Genomic DNA, 26,572 nt, shown 5'->3' on the forward strand with positions numbered 1-26,572 from the left:
ATTAACGCTTTTAAACTATTTTCATCAAATCGCGAAGGTCTTCCTGAACGTGGTGAGTCAGTAATATCGTAACGAGTCTCCTTAAAACGAGAAAACCATTTCCTTGCCGTGCTCTGTCCTATGGCATTGTCCCCATACTCGGCGCAAATGTTTCTGGCTGCCTCTGCTGCTGTCATCCCTCTCTTGAACTTAAACAGAAGAACATGTGCCGGCCACTGTGGCGGTTCTAGGCTCTTCAGTTCGGAACCACGCAGCTGTTACGGTCGCAGGTTCGAATCCTGCCTCGAGCATGGATGTGTCTGTTAGGTTTACGTAGCTCTAAGTCTAGGGGCCTGATGACCTCAGATGTTAAGTCCCATAGTGCTTAGAGCCAAAAAGAATACGTCGGAAATGTTCCAATTTCTCCACTTGGCACTCCTTTTCTAAGGTGTACGGGTCCACTCTCTATCTCCAAATGACAAAAACTCAAATAGCAACAGTGAGCTACAAATAAAAAATGACAATAGATAAATAAACTCGTAACAACCGAAATACCAACATGCGAAACAAAAACTTATGCATCAACCTAATAATTATGTATTAGACTCAATATCTTCAGGATTGAGGGCTACAATATTCTGTGTCTTTTGACCTCCAATGCTTCGCACTGGAAAATTAAATGATGGTGTGGTCCCATGCCCTCACCACATACTCTACACTAAGCGGCTTCTTCCTCTACACCCATCGTCTGTAGGTGTTTCCTCAACTCCTCATACCGAGTGGTTCAAGTGGCTCTAAGCACTATGGGACTTAACATCTGAGGTCATCAGTCCCCTAGAACTTAGAACTACTTAAACCTAACTAACCTAAGGACATCACACACATCCATGCCCGGGGCAGGATTCGAAACTGGGACCGTAGCAGCAGCGCGGTTCCAGACTGAAGCGCCTCATGGCGGCTCATGGCCAGTCATAAGTGTAACCTGCCTACTGTTCAAGCACAAGATTGCAGAACTTCTCTTAAAACGTGTTTACAGCATCTTTAGCTTACTGAAGTACGGATGCGCTGATGTATGCCTCTAGTGTTACGTATGATTTCTCAGCCTGCCACAGTGCGGAAACGAAGAATCTCTGCATCGTGTACCGCTCCTTTTTGTAAACATTACTCGTAAGAGAGTTTCATGTCGTACGCCAGTGCGTTCACTTCTTGTGTGCATCCATGATTAATGCCTTTCAGAGAGTTGTAGGAAATGAGTTCTCACAAGGAAATAAAACGTTTTAGAACACTTGTCCGTATAATTCATATTTTTCTTCCACGTGTGGAGATGTGTCCTGGAAGTTCGGCCATACATTTTTGTTGCACTCTGTATTTGGTGTTTTGTCTATTGTAGGTACAAAAGAAAGGGGTAGGTAGAGGACAATGGAAGAAACATAGAATTCGAATAAACATAGGACCGGAAAAGACCCGCCAGCATAACCGTGCATATTAAAGCGCTGCTTCCGGGACGGTTAGGTGCGCCGGCCGCAGATGAAATCGTCTACGTGTCGACCAAGCTGGATAAGATTTTTAGGCGCTTTCCCCTGTCCAGCTAGGTGAATACCGAGCTAGTACGCAAGTTCCGCCTCAGTTACACGGTTCGCAAATATTAAGAAAACTTTCGCCCTCTTCCACATCAATAATACAAGACGCAGGTAGTAGGGGTACACATATTACGTCCCAGGGGGTAACAACGTGACGAGAGCAAGGACATCCGGTACCCCCCTAAGTTAGCCGCGCCAAATCAGATGGTAACCATGCCGACCCTGCGCCAAAGGCATAAGAAAAAGAAGAAGGAGAAATATAGGCCCGGAAACCAATGGTTTCTCCGATAAGAGCTATGCACAGGTGCAGTCATGACAACGTTACAACACTATTAATATCTAAGGTTAGTTTTGGATTATGTTTCTTATTGTGGAAAGATATACATATTTGTATACTGGCACACTTCCATGTGGCTGTTCAGAAATGCGTAACGCGAAGCTTCGGCAACAAGTGCATCGGTCGCAGCTCGTCAAAGCGATAAACATCCACATCCCCCGACTTGAACCCATTGGATTCTTTTTGTATGTGGGGATATTTAAAAGTTGTGGCATATTCCATGCCTGTTGATAGTGTCGATTAACTCCAGAAACGCATTGTGGATGGTTGCCATTGCATTCGTACGCACCTCGCATTTTTTGAACGTGTACGGTCATCGATAAGGAAACGCGATAAACCACGTCTTCACCTGAACGGTGGCCTCGTGGAACACTTGGTCTAATTTGTTTGTTCTGAAGTGGGTATCTGCAATTAGGATCCTAAGGAACTCCGTATTCATGTACTCAGCCGTAATATGGCGTATCAGGAAAATACTCTTTTCCAGACCTATGTTTATTAGGAATACTGTAATGATGGAAGCTGGAGACATGAATAAAATTTTGTGCAGCGATCGGTACTTGGACCTGGTTCTCCTTGCTGAGTAGGTAGAACGCAAGTCCTTACACCAATGCAACACTACAGCTAACACTTCTGCACTGACTTATTTTCTCCTTTTTAGATCGTCATTATTGCCGAAGCTCTCCAACACTGGAATAGCACCCCATCGTTGGACGTCATGGGGAAATCTTTTACATCAGGTGTAGGTGATGTGTAGTGACGATCTAAAAAGGCGAAAATAAGCTGAAGATGTGAATTAAGGTTTGTGTTGGAGAGGGCGTTGGACTTCAGTAGTCCATGCAAAACTGGTAGCGTAGTGCTGCGGTGGTGTAGCAACCGACATTTATGCCTACTAAGCAACAGGACTGGGTTTAAGTCCTATCTGTGGCACAACATTTAATTCATTTCTTCAGATTGCATCATTATCGTAGAGAAAGATGAGACTCAAATGTCTCGAGGAAAAATTAATTATAAAATGTATTAGGATTATTTGCTTGTTTCACTGTCCTCTGCTAGCCGCTTTGTTTCGTGCTTGTAATAGCCGAACGCCTTGCGCACGAGCAGACGAGATGTGAGTGTTACGGAAAGGATATCCATGATCTGTGAGTGGATATCTCGGTCTCTTGTGTTTTAATAAGCTAAAACAGAAACTTTTAGCCTTTTTGTTCAGCTGATTCTCTTTGCATTAAGTAATATCCAAGGTGAGCATCAGTACAGTTTTATTCAACTACGGTGACACCAATTAACCACCAATCGCGGAGACAGCGAGCTGAATAGTTTAAGTGTCATAGTTTAGTGTGTCTTAAGCACTTTTTGTCAAACGGTTAGTGGATTTTAGTAGATGACAACGTGACTGATTAATTGATTTTATCCATGTTGATATAGCTCGACATTCTGAAGAAAACTTCTAATATGTGTTCCCGGGGAATCATCACAGCAATTTCGCTGGTCAGAGCTGACATATTTCAAACCATGAGATAGTTTGGGATCCTTCAAAGGCGCTGATGATCATGTTCTTAAGTGCCAGTAGAATAATCAACATCCGTCTGAGTGACTTTTGATCTGATTAGAATATTAATACTTGTTTATTCACAGGCTTATACAGACTAAAAAATAACCCTGAGAAGAAGCATGTTTATTCAGATAAATTAACCCGAGCATTTGATATGGTGGTCCAGAGCAATAGGTATTTTGTTTGTTACCAAGATTCATCTTAATGGACAGACGTTAATATTAAGCCAATAGAAAAATCAGTATACGAGTAAACTGTAAATGTATCTACATTAATATCCTCCTCTATCATGTGTCACCATTCGCGTTATCAACCTCGAGGGACAGTTTAAAAGATTTTTCAGACTGCTAAAAACCTCGTTCGTATTCTGAACAGAATGTTTAAACCTTCCCGAAGTTCCCACAATTGCCTCAAGATGTCAAGTATCATGCTATCATCCCTAGGAAACAAGAAAGAAACTCTAGTGTTATTACGTAATGAGGAGAAACACACAGATTTCACGAATGTTTTTGTCGTTCCAGTCGCCATTTTCGTTTTTAATTAATGGCAGTTAATAGAATAAGAGTCCTTTTACAGCCTAATGACTCTTCTTTCCGGTTCACATGCGAGGATTACCAATTTAAGGTTCACTAATCTCTTTGCTTTTCCTCTTGCCTCTGAGTGGCAACGGAAAGTAGATTGAGGTGCTGATAATAATAATTTCTTGTATAATGAAAGCTCTCTCTGACAACATTGCGTGACCATCCTCTACAAAACCCAGCTCATTTTCAGCTTGCATCAGCGCTTGCGACATAAAAATGCTTATAGTTCTCAAGATCATTAAGTCACATCTATAAACTGCAATAGCTCACTAAGTTAACTCCAGAGTCGCACCACCATGCACATTCTCATATCAAAATTCACCACATAAGGTTCCTCTTCAGTCTCCAAAACTATCCGTCTTCCATGTTCCAAACTATCCCATTCTCCTGAGCCCCTTTTTCTTCCTTAACCTTCGTTGAAATCCAGACTTAGACGCAACTAGCTTCTTTATCGCATTCATTGTGTCCTGAGCCAAAATCTTTCACGTAATGTTTTAACGTCTATTATGAACTCTGTGCTTTGTTTATACTAGTAATGTGCAGCTGTATATTTGTCATTAAGTGTAGCAGATGCACAACAGACACTAGTCACTCTTAACTGGTGGCATTTTAAGAGCAAATTTGAAACGAAGACGTGAAGAAATAACGTAGAGTAACATCTGAAGAAGTATTTAGTGATGCTGCATTCATTGATAACATTACGACCGAGAATGTGGACAAAACGTACTAAAAACACTGTGATTGTGTAATGCAACTACGGGACACGACTAACAAAAAGAAAGTAGTTTTTATACATTCTCATTTCTAGCCGAGCGGGTAGAACGTCGGTATTTGGAAATTGACAGGAACTTAATAATAACTTGTTGTACCTTTATGTGCTCTTGCTTTCGATTGTGCAAAATCTTCATGCAACACATCTTATCTTTTGACCACCACTATAGCAGCTGTCGTATTGAGAGGACTTTCGAGGCGACGAATACGAAGTTTAATTTGAAATCTGCCGCTTACACCTAGTAGGTTCAGTCGCTTGTAGGGATATATTTCATTTCCTTATACTGGAATGTATTCTGCATTAAACTCTAATTTGTCCCTTATTTCAGTAAACGGTACAGTAAAAATTATTGCCCGATTTAAGGATATATTAAATTTGACTGAACAACGAACTGTGTGTTATCTGCAGTTGAAATACCACAGCGTATATTATTAATATATATTTATTTGTGGTTGTAATTAGTTGTTGTTTGTTACTACAGTCATCAATGCTAAGATTGATTTGGTATAGTTTTCCATGTCAGTCTTTCTTGCGCATAACTACTGAACCCTGCATCCATTTAACTCCATCTGCAATTCTGACCACTCACACTTCCGCCCATTACCAAACTATCTCTTTTTCAGTCGTACCACAAAGTTCCTTAATTCTACTCGGAACTCGATCATTAGTTACTGGATCTATCCATTTAATCTTCGGCATTTTTCTGTAGCACCACAATGCAAAATCCTGTATTCTCTTCTTGTCTGTACTGTTAATCATCCACTTTCACTTTCATATAAGGCTACTCTCCAGACAACGACCATGCAACAGCAAGTTCGTCACAAAGCATAACAAACAACGTACCGCAGAAATAATGTTTCAAAGATATTCATATCTTCCGTACCAATGCGAGTGAACTTGCAAAAGTACACCAATTTGAGCAACGTTTGATGTGATTGCGAAGAGACTGATTCTGTATATGTCACGAAATATTTCCCACTCACCCAGTCGGTCAGTATTCTCCACCTCAATACCTGTCATGTCCGCCTAGGACTCACCATCGTTGGTCACAAATCGTCCATTGAAGTCCTGCGTCCGATTCGTAGCGGCAGCCGTCCCGTAAGACCGTTATCTTTGCTATTACGCCAGGATCGTACACTTCAAGTAACACATTACGCAATCAGAATCGGGAACTCCACGTGCCCGTTCATACAAACAATGCCCACTGTGTCCTGTTTCTCCACATCGTAACAGGCGTCCGACTCCATACCTGCTGGTCGCACGCCGCTTACGGCAGCACAGTGCTGGCTCGCACTGCCTTAACGGTCAAGGTCGCATGTCGTGAAAGAATGACTCGTTAGTGTGCAACACGTGGTCAACCAACTGCCACTCCTTCCTACTTCGATTAAAAGTGCTCGCGCTGCAGTTATGTTTTCTAGTCTAAACACTAGGCAATCTCTTCACGCCACGAATATCTACACTACTGGCCATTAAAATTGCTACACCACGAAAATGACGTGCTACAGACGCGAAATTTAACCGACAGGAAGAAGATGCTGTGATATGCAAATTAGTAGCTTTTCAGAGCATTCACACAAGGTTGGCGACACCTACAACGGGCTGACATGAGAAACGTTTCCATCCGATTTCTCATACACAAACAGCAGTTGACCAGCGTTGCCTGGTGAATCGTTGTTGTGATGCCTCGTGTAAGGAGGAGAAATGCGTACCATCACGTTTCCGACTTTGATAAAGGTCGGATTGTAGCCTGTCGCGATTGCGGTTTATCGTATCGCGACATTGCTGCTCGCGTTGGTCGAGATCCAATGACTGTTAGCAGAATATGGAATCGGTGGGTTCAGAAGGGTAATACGGAACGCCGTGCTGTATCCCAACGGCCTCGTCTCACTAGCAGTCGAGATGACAGGCATCTTATCCGCATGGCTGTAACGGATCGTGCAGCCACGTCTCGATCCGTGAGTCAGCAGATGGGGGCGTTTGCAAGACAACAACCATCTGCACGAACAGTTCGACGACGGTTGCAGCAGCATGGACTATCAGCTCGGAGACCATGGCTGCGGTTACCCTTGACGCTGCATCACAGACACGAGCGCCTGCGATGGTGTACTCAACGAAGAACCTGGTTGCACGATTGGCAAAACTTCCATTTTTTCGGATGAATCCAGGTTCTGTTTACAGCGTCATGATGGTCGCATCCATATTTGGCGACATCGCGGTGAACGCACATTGGAAGCGTGTATTCGTCATCGCCATGCTGGAGTATCACTCGACGTGATGGTATGGGGTGCCATTGGTTACACGTCTTGGTCACCTCCTGTTCGCATTGACGGCACTTTGATCAGTGGACGTTACATTTCAGATGTGTTACGACCCGTGGCTCTACCCTTCATTCGATCCCTGTGAAACCCTACATTTCAGCAGGATAATGCACGGCCGCATGTTGCAGATCCTGTACGGGCCTTTCTGGATACAGAAAATGTTCGACTGCTGCCCTGGCCAGCACATTCTCCAGATCTCTCACCAACTGAAAACATCTGGTCGATGGTGGCCGAGCAACTGGCTCGTCACAATACGCCAGTCACTACTCTTGATGAAGTGTGGTATCGTGTTGAAGCTGCATGGGCAGCTGTACCTGTACACGCCATTCAAGCTCTGTTTGACTCAATGCCCAGGCGTATCAAGGCCATTATTACGGCCAGAGGGGTTGTTCTGGGTACTGATTTCTCAGCATCTATGCACCCAAATTGCGTGCAAATGTAATCACATGTCAGTTCTAGTATAATATATTTGTCCAGTGAATACCCGTTTATCATCTGCATTTCTTATTGGTGTAGCAATTTTAATGGCCAGTAGTGTACTTTCACATTTCCTTTCTTGATGGACACTTTCCAATTTTCAGTTCTAGGGAACTTCCTAGCTGGAAGAGTAGCAGATGTGAATGCCTTGATTGCCCTAACGAGATGTGACGCATCTTTCTTTATGGTATTCCACAGCGCTGGCATCACCCCATATCTGTGAAATTTCTCAGGGGTCCACAATACGAGAGCGCTTTGGTAAGTCTGCAAAAAAAGTGAGGAAAAATATTCACTTCCTAAACACTTCAATTTACGCTTGACATAGTTTCCTTCGAGGAATATACACTTCGTCCAGCGATCCTTCAGCTTTTTCATCCCTTCGGAAAAATAGGTTTCGTCAAACTGTGCAAAATACTTGTTGACTGTAACTACCACTTCCTCATTTGATGAAAATTTCTTCCCAGCAAACCAAAGTTTAGGGATTCAGAAGAAGTCTCTTGGGACTAAGTCTGGTAAACAGGGTGGATGATGAACCAATTGAAAGCCCAGTTCATCCACTATCACCATTGTTGTCGCTGGTGTGTGGGATGGTGCACTTTTTTGCGTGCCAACATTGGTCTTTTTTCAGCCAACGCCAAGTTTCAGATGATCCAACAATGAAACATCAAAGTGTCCATTTAGAATTCTGCCTTTTTCCGAGTAATCTTGAAAATTTTTCTTTCGGAATCCCAAAAAAAAAACAATGGCCTTCACTTTACCACCTGACAAAATGGTGTTTGCCCTCTTCAGTGCACTTTCACTTACCTTTTTACACTATTTTGACTGCCAATTTAGCTAATGGTGAATCCATGTTCATCAACAATCGAAAATCGACGCAAAAAGTCTTGTGGATTGCAATTAAACATCGCCAGACACTGCGTTGCAATGTTGTACCGACTGTTCGCGTCTGTGAGCGGTCATGGCACCCATCCCGCATGCAGCTTCTTCATAACCAGTTATCTGTGCAAGATATTATGTACTCGCTCGCTACAGTCTTAGCAACCTCAGGAATTTTTATTCGGCGGTCTTGCATAACCATATCGTGAGTTTTGTCATTGGTTTCCTTTGTGGTGACCTCAACTGGACAGCCGGAGCGTGCTTCGTTTTGGTACTTGTCCTACCACGTTTGAATTCAGTAATCCAAAAGTAAATGGTCTTCAATGATGGTGCAGTGTCCGTGTGAATTTCATCCAGTTCTGTTTTGATTTGTGTGTCACTGCAGTCCTTCAAATGATACGTTTAATAACAGCACGAAACGTGGTTTTCTCCATTTTCAATAGGAGTCGACACACTGACCAATTCAGACAGCCATCAACAATGAACTGTAAGCTGTACATTATTGAAATTCCTTATACGATCCTTGGAATAATCGAGTTTACCAATATGAAGGCGCAACAAAAATATTCAATTCTTTTACGGAAATATAGCAGACTTATCAAACCACACTCGTATTCTAAACACTATCCGAAACATCACAAGCAGGACCTTTCTACCTGTCTCCTGCTGCAAGACCTCACGTCGCTTTCGCGCAGTGGAGAAAACAACAGCTGAAAGACAAAATCCCTTTTATCCTCAGTGACAAAGATGTTAGAAGTGAGAAGTCCTTTCGTTTTATAGAATACTGACGAGTTTCGCGTACAATGCGTTTTCCTTTCCGGAATCACGTAAACTCAGACGGCCATCTTTTTGACTGACTAGCTTGGAGGACACACAGTCGTGAACGACGGGCGACATACCGGTTCCACGGGCACAGTACATGAAGTCCATGTGTTATTTAGCCGTTATCTCTTGTTAGAACTAGAACGGAGTGATATTCATTCATAACCTCTATCAACGTTCCTAATCGTGCGAATGCAAATTATGTACTTACATTGCTACAGTAACGAAATCACACTTAGTGTAAACGCAGACGATGCATGGCTGAGTTTTTTATATCATCTTCGGCGGCTAACTTATTATTTAGCGTTTGTAGTGGTATTTACATAACTTTTCTCGTTTTGACACTGAAGAGCCAAAGAAACGAGTAACATCGTGTACGGCACCCGCGAGCACGCAGAAATGCCGCAACACGACGTGGCGTGGTCTCGACTAATGTCTGAAGTAGTGCTTGAGGGAACTAACACCATGACCCCTGCAGAACTGTCCATAAATCCGTAAGAGTACGACGGGATGGAGATCTGAACAGCACATTGCGGGGGACTCCAGATATTCTCAGTAATTTAGCCAGAGGAAGTGTTTAAACTCAGAAGAGGGTTTCCTGTAGCCACTGCGTGGCCATTCTGGACGTGTGAGGTGTCGCATTGTCCCGCTGGAATGACCAAGTCCGTCGGAATGCACAATGAACATAAATGGATGCACGTGGTCAGACAGGATGCTGACCTAGTATTACCTTTCAGAGTCGTATCTAGACGTATCAGGGGTCCTATATCAGTCTAACTGCACAGTCCCCTGCTGACATGCAGGGTCCATGGATTCATGACGTTCTCTCCATACCCATACACGTCCATCCGATCGATACAATTTGAAGCGAGACTCGTCCGACCAGGCCACATGTTTCCAGTCACCAACAGTCCAATGTCGATGTTGACGGCCCCAGGCGCGGCGTAAAGCTTCGTGTCGTGCAGTCATCAAGGGTACACATGTGGGCCTTCGACTCCGAAAGCCCATATAGATGATATTTCTTTGAATGTTTCGCACGCTGACACATGTTGATGGCCCAGCACTGAAATCTGCAACAGTTTGCAGAATGGTTGCACGTCTGTCACGTTGAACGATTCTATTCAGTCGTCGTTGGACCCCTTCTTGCAGGATCTTTTTCCGGCAGCAGTGATGTCGGAGATTTGATATTTTACCGAATTCCTGATATTCACAAAACACTCGCAAAATTGTCATACAGGAAAATCCTCACTTCATCGCTGCCTTGGAGATGCTGTGTCCCATCGCTCGTGCGCCTTCTATAACACCACGTTCAAACTCACTCCAATCTTGATAGCCTGCCATGGTAGCAGCAGTAACCGACTAACAACTGCGCCAGACACTTGTCATATATAGGCGTTGCCGACCACAGCGCCGTATTCTGCCTGTTTACATATCTCTGTAATTGAATACGCATGCCTGTACCAGTTTCTTTGGCGTTTCAGTGTAGTAACTCTGCTGTGCTATGTTACTCCAACCGCAAGTGTACGAATGAAAGTAAGAACATTAATTTTATATCTTTACGAGAAAACTGTTGCTAATTTAAATGTTGATCTGCCCCCGTTTGAGTGACAAAAAGGAATCGCCTGGTCTTTTACCTAAGCTTTCACGTTAGAGTTGCTATGTGTTCCGGAGTAACAAACTTATTCTTACTCCAAACAATCGTAATTTTTCCTCGTCATTTTCTGTCATCTACCGCGTCAGTTTTCTTAAGCAGTTCATTTTAAGAGACCAAATCATATTTTATTTCGAGACTGAGCTATGCAAATACGCAGTACAAACAAGCACTCAAACAAGCAAATACATTTTCTCTAGGAAGTTGTTTTCCTACACAGTTGTTCCACGAAGCAGGAACTTTATATATTGTTGATAATACGTAATATATTTTGACATGCTTGGGAAGGTTTCGGTTTACAACTTTCACAATATTCCATGAGACAGCTGTTCTTCTGAAGATCTGTTTCGTTTAATAATAGCGTAATGTTGTCTTTTGTTAACTGCAGACTCATAAAGAGTTTTATCTTCTACGTCGTACCACGATGATACGTAGTTATTTTGTAGAATATTAAAAATACGTTCATAAAACCAATGAGTTCTACAATATAATAGCGAAGTATCAAACACCTAATTTTGATTACTAGTTACTTTGTTTTTGTTAACCTTTAATAGAGTTCGTATATCCCAAAGGAAACAGGTGGACATTTGGGTTCCTTTAATGAATTCAGCGTCATGTCTGGCCTTATACAAAAGACCATTTTTTCAGCATTCCACTTCTCCACAAACTCATGTCATATACATATTCCTTTTTTGAAAGATCAAGGTCTTCTTTCTTTCTTATGTCGTTACCGTACTGGGCTATTTGCCTTTATAAAAGATGACGGAAATGTAATGTCTACCCAACATAAGTTATTTTGTTTTTTCATACTTTTATTGTTTGCAATTATTTTTCTTGCCAAATTTTCATTATAACTCAACCTATACTCTACAAGGCATTTAAAGGTTGCTTTATTCAAACCGTCATATTCTGTCACCTCTACATTGCAGTTCTCTTCAAGATCTCGTCTTTTCTTTAGATGTTCCTTTGTTTCGTTTGAGATTTTCCTTTATTTTGCCTCATCATATGTACATTTTTTTCTGTTATTACGTAATGAACCGGTTTTGTCTTTCAATGATCTTTTTTTCCTGCAATTCTGAAAATTAAGCAACTATATTTCCCTGCTCTTAAGTCAGTCCTCATGATATCTATTTCCTATTTCCGACAGATGAGAGTTTCTTTCTAGCTGTACTCCTATCAGTATTTTACTCTGCATCTCACTGATCTACGATTACTTAAATTTTTAGAATGCTTTAGGATCGTCACATTCTGGACAATTGTTTTTTTGCTTAATGAAAAACAGTCAGTTTCATTTTTTGATGTGTGTGGTCACTGCAAAAACTACTTTGTATTTGAAACTTCCTGGCAGATGAAAACTGTATTTGCTCTCTTGTGAAGGAATTGATTAAGGAAAGTCATTTCGATCTCGAATAATTATGTTAATGTACGACTTCTGACATTTATGATATCTCACCTACAGTTTCCCACTAAAATACCATTCTTTAGCTTTTGCTCAGTTTTGTATTAAAATCCTCTAGTAGTGGGATCTTCTGTAATTTAGAAGTTTTTGTTAACCTTTGTAGAGGTCTGCTACCTCATCTGAATGCGAAAATATTGGTGAGCAGACTTGCGTGATTGCTATGAAATACTTTTTATTTATTTTTAAAACAAATCAAATGGATTCGACAGAATTTATCGTGTCACATATTTATATAGAATTAAATAGGATGTTCCTGAAATTGTTCGTATGGGACACAGCACTGCATAGAAGCACATCATGAACTATTGGAAATCTGGAGATGAAAATACTTAAATGTGGTGCTACCAAAAAATGATGAAAATCAAATGGACACATACTGTACAGACAGATCCCCAAGACAAATTGGTAGGTCTCATGGGAATAATCTAATGGAACTGCAGTGCTGCTATAAAAGAGAAGTCATAGTAGCTATATGGAGAGGAATCATTTTCTTCCTTAATAGCCATAGTTGAGTAATGGGAAAAGATGAAGATAACGAGTTGGGTCGTATCTGGAGCATGCGCCATTGTCTAGGCCGTTAATGTGATTCGTCAACACGGATCGGTATATGAACTCCCTCAATCTTTCAGTGAAATATGCCATTACGTTTCTACGATCAAAATGTGGCTGTATTCGGAGATACTGGCATGAAAACAAGACGACCTTGAGTAATTCAACGCCGACTTTTACGTTATAGCAGCTCGGGCAACACTTGACTTCCCTGAGATTTCTGTAGGTGTAGGCTGAAAAGTGATGCCGTTCGGTTGTGTACCAGAAAACCAGCGTCATTAATAGAGCTGACAGCCATGAGCTCATTAGTCTGGAGGTCAGAGCCAGGGGTCAACTGAGTGACCTCAACGTTTGAGATGCCAAAATACTGTCTTCGCTCTTGGCCCTCCATCTTGGTACGCTGAGTTACAGTCGCTCTAACTATGTCGATTCTTTCTGCTTATACTGCAGCTTTTCATAAAGATATGATGTCTAGAATAGCCTCGCAGCTCATTTCCTAGTATGTGTCAGTGTACCGTTGTGTTGCTCTTGTTTACGTGTGTCAGTGTGGAACCGAAAACATGCGGTCTGGAATGCGAGGTTTCTGGTAGCTTGACTTTATTTTAATAAATTTTGTCGAACAGGAGCGAAAAAGATACTGCCGTAGCATTTACCAGTAGATTATGACTTGTTACAAAATCTGATTTGTATTGGTTTATCTCATATGTGAACACAATGCAAATGTCCGAAAACCATTATTCCTCTTTCGTAACAGATGGTCAGTAATTACGCGGGATGTACGAATAATCGAAGATCGTTTTCGCGCAGTATGAAAAGGTTGGACATAAAACATTTTTTGTTTTCTTTTTTTCTCTTTTGAAGACGCTGGAATTGAACTGTCCTGCATCAGACACAGACAAATCCCTTCATTTCTCGGTCACTGCTGACAGCTCATTAGTTATGGTTGCAGCGCGGAGTTTCTGCGTTGTTTGAGGCGCCATGTCGCGGATTGCACGGCCTCTCCCACCGGAGGTTCGAGTCCTCCCTCGGGCATGGGTGTTGTCGTTGTTCTTAGCATAAGTTAGTCTAAGTAGTGTGTAAGTCTAGTGACCGATGAGCCGATGACCTTAGCAGGTTGATCCCTTATGAATTCACACACATTTGAACATTTGAACTTATTGTTTGTCTAGCGTCGTTGCAAGGCACTGTTAGGCTATGCGACGATTCATTGTGATTCATGTGCCCCGGTTACACTTTAATGAGAAGGTAGGAATTCATTAATTACTATGTGTACTTATTATTTCTTTATCTTTGTCGTGTGAGTCCGCAGCTGTCTTACTGTAGATATATGTGAGAAACTGTTTTCCATACAGTTACCAGCACTGTATCTCTTAAAGCAAAAGTGGTTTCAGAACATGTAGTTCCAATATCAAATATAACTACATAAAAACAGAACTAGCGTAATATTAACTATACAGTTGTTTCAGGCAAAGTTATTTCGTAAAAACATTTTTATCAAAATTTAATTTTTTGTTGTTGTGTATGCTGCATAAAACATTTCTGTTATATACATATACATACAAATATAGCATACACCATCAGTTATAATAAGTCGGAAAGTCGACATCAGTTACCACTTATTGGTTACCTAGAAAAATCTTAATTTCTATGGTACACATTGTTTGTGGGTAGTTCCTATTATGACGTAGGCGGTCTGTTAGTGCTAAACGTTTGCTTTTTTTTTATCGTGAAAGAGGGTGGGCGCGGGTCTAGTTGCAGGGTTTACAGGGTTTAATATTATTCTTCAGCTGCACAGTTTTGATGGGAAACATACTTATGCTATTTTTAAAACAGATGATATTAATCTGATTATTGTGATTTTCAAAATGAACGTTATGGCGTTGATGTAATCGTGGGCAGTGATGTTGCCTTGGTAGATTCGCAGGAGAATAATGTTCGGAGGCTTGACGAGTAGTTGGCACCACAATGACACAACGAACCAGTACAAATCGGTTACTTCAAGGACAACTCCGAGCCAGACGCACTGTAGCGTGTGTTCCACTGACCCTACACCATCGCCATTTGCGACTTCAATGGTGTCAATCGAGAACTGATTAGGGGGCAGGGTGGAGGTCTGTTGCGAGTTCTGCTGAAAAACGGTTCTGCCTCGTTGCCAGTGATGGCCGTGTGTTGGCTAGGAGGAGGTCTGCAAACAGCCTGTCAGCGTGCTAGACACATGGGACATAAACCTGAAGTTACGATCTGGGTTGCGATTTCATATGACAGCGGGAGCACTTTCGTGGTTCTCCCACGCACCCTGACCCAAAATCTGTTCGTCAATCATGCCATTCGACCTGTTGTACTGCCATTCACGAACAGCATTCTAGGGGGTGTTTTCCAACAGGATAACGCTCGCCCCACAAACCGCTGTTATACCGCAACATGCTCTACAAGAGTGTCAACACGTTGCTTTGGCCTGCTCGAAACCAGGTCTGTACCCAATCGACAACATATGGGACATCATTGGACGACAACTCCAGCGTCGTCCACAACCCAGAACGTGAAACTTGTATGGTACTCCAACCCACAAATTGACATCTAGCACCTGTACCCACAATGCATGCACGTTGCATGCTTGCATTCAACATTCTGGCAGCTACACCGATTATTAATGTATCGGCATTTCACACCTGCAGTGGCTTATCTCGCGCTTGTATTAACATGTGGTCTTGCAATCTGAATCACTTAAATATGTTACCCGTACCAGTGTATTTCCGAAATTTCATCACTCTACATTAATTTTTTTGTCTAGAGATTTTTTCCGTCACTACACGTTGCAACTGTCAATCAAGGTCAGAGCAGAGTTCTGTGTAGTTGTGGTTCTATTACATTGGAGCAAAGAGAATTCGAACGTGGGCAAATTGTAGGTGCTCGTATGGTGTGTGATTCCGTAACCAAGGGAGACAAAGTGCTTCGTGTTTCAAGAGGCGTCGTTTCAAAGATTCATGTCGCATATATAGAAGCTAAGTCAGAGTACGGACGAAAGTGAGCGTTCTATCATCGTGACAGATGGTCATTGAAGAGGATTGTGACGAAAAATAAGAGGATAACAGTTGCAAAACTCTTTGCAGAACTGAATGTCGCACTCGCGAACAGTGTCAATACCAAAGCAACACGTCGGGAGCTCAGTAAGCTAAAAATGCAGGACGAGCTGGCATTACAAAAGCGCACATCAGTGTCGCAATCATTGGGAACGGGAAAGCGTGGTGCCTAAGTCATAAAACTCACACTGTGTAAAAATGGAAGAAAGTAATTTGCTCGGATGAGTTTGGTTCCACACTGTTCCCAACTTCTGGCCGAGTTTATACCCCAAGAGTGAAACATAGTGGGTTTCGGTGATGATTTGGGCAGCTACATCGAGTATTTCATGGTCCTCTTATTTACTGTGGAAGATCGCATGCTGCCAAGGACCTTGTGACCATTTTGGTTGATCAGATCCATCCCCTGTTGGAAAATTTGTTCCCCAATAGTGATGCTCTGTTCCAAGTCGACGGGAACCCTATTCACACAGCTCGCATCACCCAGGGCTGGTTTTGTGACCAGGAGGATGAATTGTCGCTTCTCCACTGGCCAACACAGTCACCAGATCACCATATTTTCGAGCGTTTTTGGTCTGCTTTGGAGAGAAGGGTGGTCATCGTTATCCACCTCTTTACCTGGACGTTCTTCTATTTTGCAGGAAGAATGGAAAAACTAATAGAAATCGACCTCGAGGAAGATCAGCTAGTTCGAAGCCTCGTTTGATGCAGCTCTCCTTGCTACTATCCCGCGCAGGCCTCTTCATCTCCGAATATTAACTGCAACCTACATCCTGTATTCACCTCTTGGTCTCTCTCTACGATTTTTATCGCCCAAACGTCTCTCGAATACTACAGTGGTGATACCTTGATGTCTCAGAATGTGTCCTATCAACCGATCCCTTCTTTTAGTCAAGTAGTGCCACAATTTTTTTGTGTATCCAATTCTGTTCTGTATCTCCTCATTAGTTACATGATCTACCCATCTAATCTTCGGTATTCTTCTCTATCACTAAATTTCCGAAGCTCATATTCTCTTCTTGTCTGAAGTGGTTATTGTCGTTGTTTCACTTAAACACATGGATACAATCCAGGAAAGTACCTTCAGTAAGGACTTACTAACATTTAAGTCTACATTTGATGTTAACAAATTTCTCTTATTCAGAAACACTTTTCTTACCATTGCCAGACTACATTTTATATCCGCTCTACTTCGGTCATCATCAGTTAATCTGCTGCCCAAATAGCAAAACTCATCTATCACTTTAAGTGTCTCATTTCCTTATCTAATTCCCTCATCATCACCTGATTTAATTCAACTACATCCCATTATCTTCGTTGTGCTTTTGTTGACTTCATTTTACATCCTCCTTTCAAGACACTGTCTAATTCTGTTCAACTGCTCTTCCAAGCCCTTTGCTGCCTCTGACAGAATTACAATGCTATGGGCACACCTCAAAGTTTTTATTTCTTCTCCGTGAACTTTATTTAATTCCTAATCCAAATCTTTCTTTGTTCGCTCACCGTTTGCTCAATGTACTGATTGAATAACATCATGGGTAGGCTACAGCCCTCTCTCACTCACTTGTCAACCACTGCTTCCCTTTCATGCCTCTTGACTTTATAACTGCCGTCTGGGTTTCTGTACAATTTGTAGATAGCCTTTCACTCCCTGTATTTTAGCCCTGCTATCTTCAGAATTTCAAAGAGACTATTCCAGACAACACTGTCAAGAGCTTTCTCTGAGTTTACAAATGCTATAAACGTAGGTTTGTATTTCCTTAACCTATCTTCTTAAATAAGTCGTAGGGTCATTGTTGCCTGACATGGCCCTACATTTCTCCGAAATCCTAACTGATCTTCCTCGAGGTCGGTTTCTACCAATTTTTCCATTCTTTTGCAAAGAAGTCGTATTAGTATTTTGCAACCATGACTTATTAAACTGATAGTTTGGTAATTTTCAGATCTGTCAGCAACTTCTTTCTTTGGAATTCGTTACCTCCACGAATTATTTATACTTAAGGCACTTTGCGAAGATTAATGCCAATATGAGTTGGGTTGGGCTTTTTGGGGGGGAGGAGACCAGACAGCGAGGTCATCGGTCTCTTGTATTAGGCAAGGACGGGGAAGAAAGTCGGCCGTGCTCTTTCAAAGGAACCATCCCGGCATTTGCCTGGAGGGTTTAGGTAAATCACGGAAAACCTAAATCAGGATGGCCGGACGCGGGATTGAACCGTCGTCCTCCCGAATGTGAGTCCAATGCCAAAATGAGCCTTTCCTTTTACGCAGCTGAGCCTACTCCACGATTCCAATAACGCTTTAATGACTTTACTTCTTACATCAGTGATTTCTTACTATTCTTATACTAACTCATCAGTGTTTGATCGACTAACTGAAAAAAAAACACACACACAGTGACACAAATACTACTTATTAAAAAATATCATAATTTTGGTTATAGAACGTTTTGCAATGGAAAATCACAATTAAAGGTATTTTTTATTATCGATCAGCCTCTTTGTTCATTAGAGAGAGAGTTGAATGGCTGCATATTATCCCCTATCCACGAATACCATGGTAGGTGCTTTTCAGTCAAATGGAGGACCTATAATCGATACCAGATACCTAACAGGTGGGAAGGCAGGAGTAAGGTGCATGAAGCCCCATGAGAAAACTATTCGAAGGAGGCTTAGAGGTCCGTTTCGGATGAGCTGTGTGGTACACATTGCTCTCAAGTTCTACCATCACATGACGCCAGAGGACGAAGCTACTGTTGGTCCATCACACCGCTTGTTTCTCAGGACCTGATGAGTGAAGCGTTAACGTTTGTGAACGCTAGTGTTGTTTTCACATTCTGACCAGTTGTTAATTGAAAGCTTCATAAGTGAGTAAACGCATTATGAAGATGCTGTATTGCAAACTTTATTACCGTCTTCTGGTAACCTGTCTTCTCTCTCTGCAAAGGAGGTCTCGCTCTGTGGTAGCCAAGCTCTTATTTCGACACGGAGAACTAAATGTCGAGGAATGCCACAGGCTGTCAGTGGCGAATGGGCTACAGTCTATGGACCCCTACGAGAAAGTTGAAAAACTTGTTCTCGCGTCTGAGTCGTTCAAGGACGACCTGTCAAAATGAGCGACGAAAGTTGCTCAATCGTTAGTTTACGTTTGGCGCATACTGGACGTACTCAGTTATTTTTAATGTTATAGTAGTTTAGGAGAGGCATTCCACATCTAAACTGGGCAAGCCTTCGAATGGGATGTGGAGTGCATCGTGTACCGGTATCGTACTCTCCCCTTTTTTTTCTTGTTCCGTAAGCGAATTGTATGCTTGACCATAGTTTTCCCAAGCACGTCAGGCGATTGTCAAGATGCTAATTTCTAGAGGCTACGGCCGAATTCTTTTCCTACGTTTTTCCAACCCGAGCTAGAAGTTCATCTCTAACGACCTCTATCTACATCTACGAAGGCGTGCTGAAAAGTAATGCCTCCGAACTTTTTATGTGGACACTCTTAAAGCTTTTTAAATAAAACAAACATTATTAACATTCTGCATGTTTATTGTTCATGTGTACAAATTTATTTGTCAACATGGTCACCCTGGCGACGAACACATTTCCCCCAATGAGAACCCAGTTTGTTATACTGTCATTCTAGACTGTTCGACTTTGTTGACGGAGCCATAACCTCACGTCCGGTTGCAACGCTTCGTCGCTATCAAAGTGAAGTGCTCGGAAGTGTTCTTTAAGGTTAGGAAACAAGAGAAATTCGGATGGGGCCAAGTCGGGACAGTATGGCAGATGGTCGATGACAGCGAACCCAAGGCGTCGGATTGTTACCGATGTCGCAGCGCTCGCGCGTGGTTTGGCATTGTCATGTGTGGACGGTTAGCAACTCTACAGCACGTTGTTTCTCCACAACGACATACACTCCTGGAAATGGAAAAAAGAACACATTGACACCGGTGTGTCAGACCCACCATACTTGCTCCGGACACTGCGACAGGGCTGTACAAGCAATGATCACACCCACGGCACAGCGGACACACCAGGAACCGCGGTGTTGGCCGTCGAATGGCGCTAGCTGCGCAGCATTTGTGCACCGCCGCCGTCAGTGTCAGCCAGTTTGCCGTGGCATACGGAGCTCCATCGCAGTCTTTAACACTGGTAGCATGCGGCGACAGCGTGGACGTGAACCGTATGTGCAGTTGACGGACTTTGAGCGAGGGCGTATAGTGGGCATGCGGGAGGCCGGGTGGACGTACCGCCGAATTGCTCAACACGTGGGGCGTGAGGTCTCCACAGTACATCGATGTTGTCGCCAGTGGTCGGCGGAAGGTGCACGTGCCCGTCGACCTGGGACCGGACCGCAGCGACGCACGGATGCACGCCAAGACCGTAGGATCTTACGCAGTGCCGTAGGGGACCGCACCGCCACTTCCCAGCAAATTAGGGACACTGTTGCTCCTTGGGTATCGGCGAGGACCATTCGCAACCGTCTCCATGAAGCTGGGCTACGGTCCCGCACACCGTTAGGCCGTCTTCCGCTCACGCCCCAACATCGTGCAGCCCGCCTCCAGTGGTGTCGCGACAGGCGTGAATGGAGGGACGAATGGAGACGTGTCGTCTTCAGCGATGAGAGTCGCTTCTGCCTTGGTGCCAATGATGGTCGTATGTGTGTTTGGCGCCGTGCAGGTGAGCGCCACAATCAAGACTGCATACGACCGAGGCACACAGGGCCAACACCCGGCATCATGGTGTGGGGAGCGATCTCCTACACTGGCCGTACACCACTGGTGATCGTCGAGGGGACACTGAATAGTGCACGGTACATCCAAACCGTCATCGAACCCATCGTTCTACCATTCCTAGACCGGCAAGGGAACTTGCTGTTCCAACAGGACAATGCACGTCCGCATGTATCCCGTGCCACCCAACGTGCTCTAGAAGGTGTAAGTCAACTACCCTGGCCAGCAAGATCTCCGGATCTGTCCCCCATTGAGCATGTTTGGGACTGGATGAAGCGTCGTCTCACGCGGTCTGCACGTCCAGCACGAACGCTGGTCCAACTGAGGCGCCAGGTGGAAATGGCATGGCAAGCCGTTCCACAGGACTACATCCAGCATCTCTACGATCGTCTCCATGGGAGAATAGCAGCCTGCATTGCTGCGAAAGGTGGATATACACTGTACTAGTGCCGACATTGTGCATGCTCTGTTGCCTGTGTCTATGTGCCTGTGGTTCTGTCAGTGTGATCATGTGATGTATCTGACCCCAGGAATGTGTCAATAAAGTTTCCCCTTCCTGGGACAATGAATTCACTGTGTTCTTATTTCAATTTCCAGGAGTGTAGTTACGTTAACACACTGCCTGGTTACACGCTACAATTTGGAGCCCTCTAGCGGCAGAAGATTGTAGCTTGCACCAGCGAAGCGGGAAAATCAACCCAATAATATGCATGACGTGCAATAACTCAACCGGTATTGAGAACGGAAGAAAAATTCGGAGGCATTACTTTTCAGCTTGCGCTCGTACATACATACTCCGCAAGCTACCATACAGTGTATTGTGGAGGGTATCTTGGTCCATTCTTTCCTGTTCCACTCGCAAATGGAGCGACGGAAAAAAGACTATCTATATGTCTCCGTACGAGCCGTAGTTTTTCTTATCTTGTCTTCGTGCTCCTTATGCGAAATGTACGTTGTCGGCAGTAGAATAATCCTGCAGTCAGCCTCATATGCCGGTTCTCTAAATTTTCTCAGTAGCAGAACGTAGCCTCCCATCCCCCTCGCCCTCCCATGGATCCCCATTTGAGATCAAGAAGCACCTCCGTAATACTCGAGTGTTGATCGTATCTGTGGGTAACAACTCAGCAGCATGTCTCTGAATTGTCGTAAGATGTTTAATTGACTCTTTTATTAGAACATGTTACGCATTTCTGGATTACACCCATCTTCAGACATATGTTACAAAAAAGTACAAAATATAAGTGAGCAACACACTCAACACGTCTCAACGTTACAGAAATGAGATCTGGTCATATGAGTTACATACCACAAACTTCAACTCCTTCCTAACCAACCAAGCTTCGATGTCTTCCTTTAATCTGACTTGGTGAGGACCTCCAACATTCGAGTATTCAAATATGGGTCGCGCTATTGTTCCATACGCTGTCAAGGGTGTACGTGTTCTAATAAAAGAGTCAATTGAACATCTTATGACTTTATTGCGATTATGCAGCATTGGTTGCCAACTATTACCACACGCGGTCTCTTTTATAGATGAGCTTCACTTCCCTAAAATTGAATCGACGTGACTGTATCAAGCAGCACACAGTAGATACTGTGTTCGAACATTGCAGGACTGTTTCCCCCATTCATCTCCGTTAACTTACGTTTCTATAGACAGAGCAAACTGCCACACATCATACCAACTAGAAGTACGGTCTAGGTCACTCCGTACTCTCCTACATTCACTCAACGACGATACTTTCTCATATACTGGGCAGCGTCATCAGCAAACAGTCGCAGATCGTTGCTACCCCTGTCCGTCATACCATTATTTATGTAGGGAATAAGCGCGGTCCTAACCCGCCAGGATAGCCGAGAGCGCTAGCGCGCTGCTTCCTGGACTCGGGTAGGCGCGCTGGCCCCGGATCGAATCCGCCCGGCGGATTACCGACGAGGGCCGGTATGCCAGCTAGCCTGGATGTGGTTTTTAGGCGGTTTTCCACATCCCGCTAGGTGAATACCGCGCTGGTCCCCAAGTTCCGCCTCAGTTACACGACTCAGACATTTGAAAACGTTCACACTATTTCCTGACTTACACTAGACGCAGACAGCTGGGGTACACTACTTCCGTCCCGGGGGGGTTCTGGGTGCTGTCAGGAAGGGCATCTGGCCACCCTCTGCAATTAACACTGCCAAATCCGTAATAACAAAGCCGACCCCGCGTTGGAGCGGGACAAAGGCCCCGAGAAGGAAAGAAAGAAAGAAAAAATAAGAGCGGTCCTGTCACACTTCCCTGGGCCATTCCTGGCGATACCCTTGTCTCTGATGAACGATAGCCGTCCAGGACAACGTACTGGTTTCTGTTACTTTAGAAGTCTTCGAGCCACTCCCTACCTAATCTGTATGCTCGAATCTTCGTTAACAGTCTCCAGTGGGGCTCATAGTCGACAGGATGTTAAACCCTCGTTTTCCTTTATTTAAGAGTCAGTCGAAGGAGGACTTAATAATCTAGCTTTTTCTTAGGTGACTTACACTTGCTCGAGATTTTTCAACGACTCTCAGCTTGGCACTTGCCTTTCATACAACTTTTCTGGGGTACTGAATCCATCCTCTTCATATTTACCTGATATGACTGCTGTCAGTGACTGACCTCAAATCAGGTACTCAACACGTAATGAATCTATCTTCCTAAGTAAACACAACACGTTCCCTGTGTTCATGTTGAGGTTCAAGTGCCAGTACATCACCAGATACCAGTCCTAAGCAACTCTTTCTCGACTTCGCTACAGTTTTAACGCCTCGCGTATATAACAGCGTCATCCTCAAACAGCCTCATAGAGCAGAGCTTCCGACTTTTCCACTAGGTCATTTATAAGTATACACTGCGTAGCTGAAAAACAAAAAAGGTCGGAAACGGCAGGAGGAAACGAAATGAAACGTCAAAGATTGAGAGTCTGTGTATTGTCATTTTACTGATTACGAAATCGAATCTGATTTACAAAGAACAAGGCACTGTGAGCCCACTTATCACTATGATATTGCACCCTGTCTGGCTTGAATGAATGCACTTACTTGGTTGGAAAGAGGGTAACAAAGCCGTTGTATCCTCTCCTGCGCAAGCTGGCTCACACCTGCTGCAACTAGTCCTTGACGTCCTGGACGCTGGTACTCGGACATAGCTGATGTCTAGCTGGTCCTCATATGTTCTATCAGGGACAGATCTGGGGCTCTTGCTAGCCACGGCAGTACCTCAGCATTCTGCAATCAGTTCATAAAGACACATTCCATGTGAGAACGAGTATTGTCCTGTTGAAAAGTTGTACCACGATACTGTCGCATGAGAGGTAACACATGAGGACGCAGGAAGTCCTTGATGTACCGTTGTGCCAACAGATTCCCCTTAATCATTAGGAGTTGTGAGCTGTAGTCATACCCAGTGGCTCGCCACACCATGACACCGGGAGTAACATCGCTGTGCCTGTCCAAACAATTAGAAGAGTGAGACCTCCCCCTAGATCGCCGCCGTACTAGTCACTCAGGTTAGTGCTGAACCGCAATTTATCACTGAATACGTTGCTGTTCCATTCATCAGCAGTCCACACTTCCCCGTCACGCCACCAGTCCATACACAGCCGCCTGTGCTGTAGTGTTAACAGCAGTCTACGGATGGGACAGTAAGTCCTTATCCAGCTGCTGCTGGTCTCCGACCAATGGTGGAATATGACACAGAAGGTTGCAGTGAGTCCACTATCTGTTAACGGATGCAGGCGCAAATGTCAAGGGGATACGATGTAATCGGTGCACAGTACTGCGGTCCTCCCTTGTGCTGGTGAGACGTGGCAGACTAGCGCCTGCCGCCACGTTCTTATGCGGTTCATGTCGGGCCACTGTCGCATCCGAGTGCCACAGAAATCTGGATACTGCACAATTCGAACAGTCAGCCAAATGAAGGCCCAAAATGAGGTCCCTTTCAAACTTTGTCAAGTGCTGATAATGCTGTCTCACACGAGTACGCGGCATCTTTGTGTCCTTCACGATAATCATCGAACAACTGGCGCTGTTAATGCCCCCTACAGACCCTGCTAGCCTCGTAAGAACCGTAAACACGAGTAACACCAATGCACTCAGGTGTGTTAGTGAACCATCATTGCCCTGTTTGCAGTATACCGCTGAACCTCTTTTATAACAGCAGGAACTGTTCTGCGAAATGTTATATCCAAATATAACATACTTGTTCAAATTGCGATTTGCTGAATTCGTTTTAGCACGTTTTTATTGCAGTTGATATAAATTCTATCTATTCTCTCCTTCAAAATGTCAGTTCAGTCACTCCAAAAAAGATTATACCATTTGCCCTGAAAGAAGAGTACCTATCGAAGTTGATCTGTTACTTTTGGTACTCCTTACCTCCATTTTGACATGTCTTGGACTTGGGGAGAGAAAAAGGAAAATGCAGTGATATTAACCCCCAGCAGAGTGCAAAACTTTCGACTAGACTTCATTTCTGTACCTTGCATTCAGTGTCATCCCTGTTTTGTTATGTTCGCGGAAACCCTCAGAGAGCATCGAGAGGCTGAATGAGATCCGATCTGGCTCATTCCACTGAATGAAAATCAGGAATAAAGACCAAGGACCGATCTCGCGATCTTCGTATGAATGACAATAGGCTACAGGGACCATAGCAAGCCACGTAGCTCACACTATTGCTGAGAATATCGAAGGAAAATTTGCTGAAGTAATTGATGTTGCCTTCAATGGGAAATTACATCGAGTTCATCTTGTTGCTTTCGTAACATTGGAGGCTATTTTCATACTAATTTTCTACACAGTTGTGTTTGTTGCCTACTTTATTCGTAATTGATTCCAAAGCTACTTACAGCTTCATCTTCAGGTACTTGCATACTATTACAACGTAAGTTATAGTCCTCAAGCGAGCTATTAGGACGTAAAGTACAGAGAAGCATTACATACATTGATTACACCTAAACTAATAGCGTGAATCCAGCCCTTTGTTTCGGAACACGCCACACTGAGTTCATGATCCTTTACCCACATAAGAATTTACCCTGTCTGAAAATTACCCTGAAATCCTGATGAGTGCCCCAGAGGGAGAGCAATTACAACGCAGTGCAGTGGCTCGAGGTTCACCTGCTACCCAGACCGTACTGATACAGCCCATTCCTTGAATGAGAAGTATCACATCCCTAGATATATGTGTCAGAGAAAAGATGTTCGTGACTGAGAGTAGTTGATAAGTGGTGAGCACCCCACTGTTGGGAAGAGTTTCAAATTGTAGGTCCTCATATCAGTAACTATACGGAAGCGGATAGCAGTTAGACGACCCTACCTGCTGAGGCGGAGATAGGAGTTCCAAGGAGCGACTGGGGCGGAAGAAAGAGCTCCATGAAATCTAAGAACGTGAAATGTCAAAGATAATAAATCTATTGTAATTCTTAAATATGAAGTTGAGTGTTAGAGCTGTTATGTACGTTGTACAGAGAGGCAGTATACGAATTGGTAGCTGTCCTCATTGATCATGTATTGAGTAGTAATTTTGAAGATAATATAAGAAGGTGAATTGAATCTCACGGCTTGTTAATGTGTTGGAGTGAGTGAGAAGTTAATTTTCAGCAGCTTTGTCTGCAGCCTTTAAGGAGGCGAAGTCTGAGCCAAGTTGGAGGGAGAATCACACAGATTCAGGGCACGGTGACCGAATATTCAGCAAGCAACATTCATTGTATTTGAAATGATTGTTCAGGTGGCAACCTGTTGAAGTGTTTTGTGCATGAGGTGAAGCATAACAAACCACCACGCAGCTCAAGCCAAGCTGAAACACCTCG

The 26,572-nt window shown here is 43.6% G+C and overlaps 1 protein-coding gene across 1 annotated transcript in view; it reads left to right on the plus strand.

The window, feature by feature from the left end:
• Positions 1 to 26,572, plus strand: part of LOC124796384 (progestin and adipoQ receptor family member 3-like) — a 184,813-nt gene that overhangs the window by 70,718 nt on the left and 87,523 nt on the right. The gene's annotated exons all lie outside the window — the stretch shown is intronic.

This window comes from Schistocerca piceifrons, chromosome 1 (assembly GCF_021461385.2).
Source record: "Schistocerca piceifrons isolate TAMUIC-IGC-003096 chromosome 1, iqSchPice1.1, whole genome shotgun sequence".
Classification (NCBI taxonomy): Eukaryota; Metazoa; Arthropoda; class Insecta; order Orthoptera; family Acrididae; genus Schistocerca; species Schistocerca piceifrons.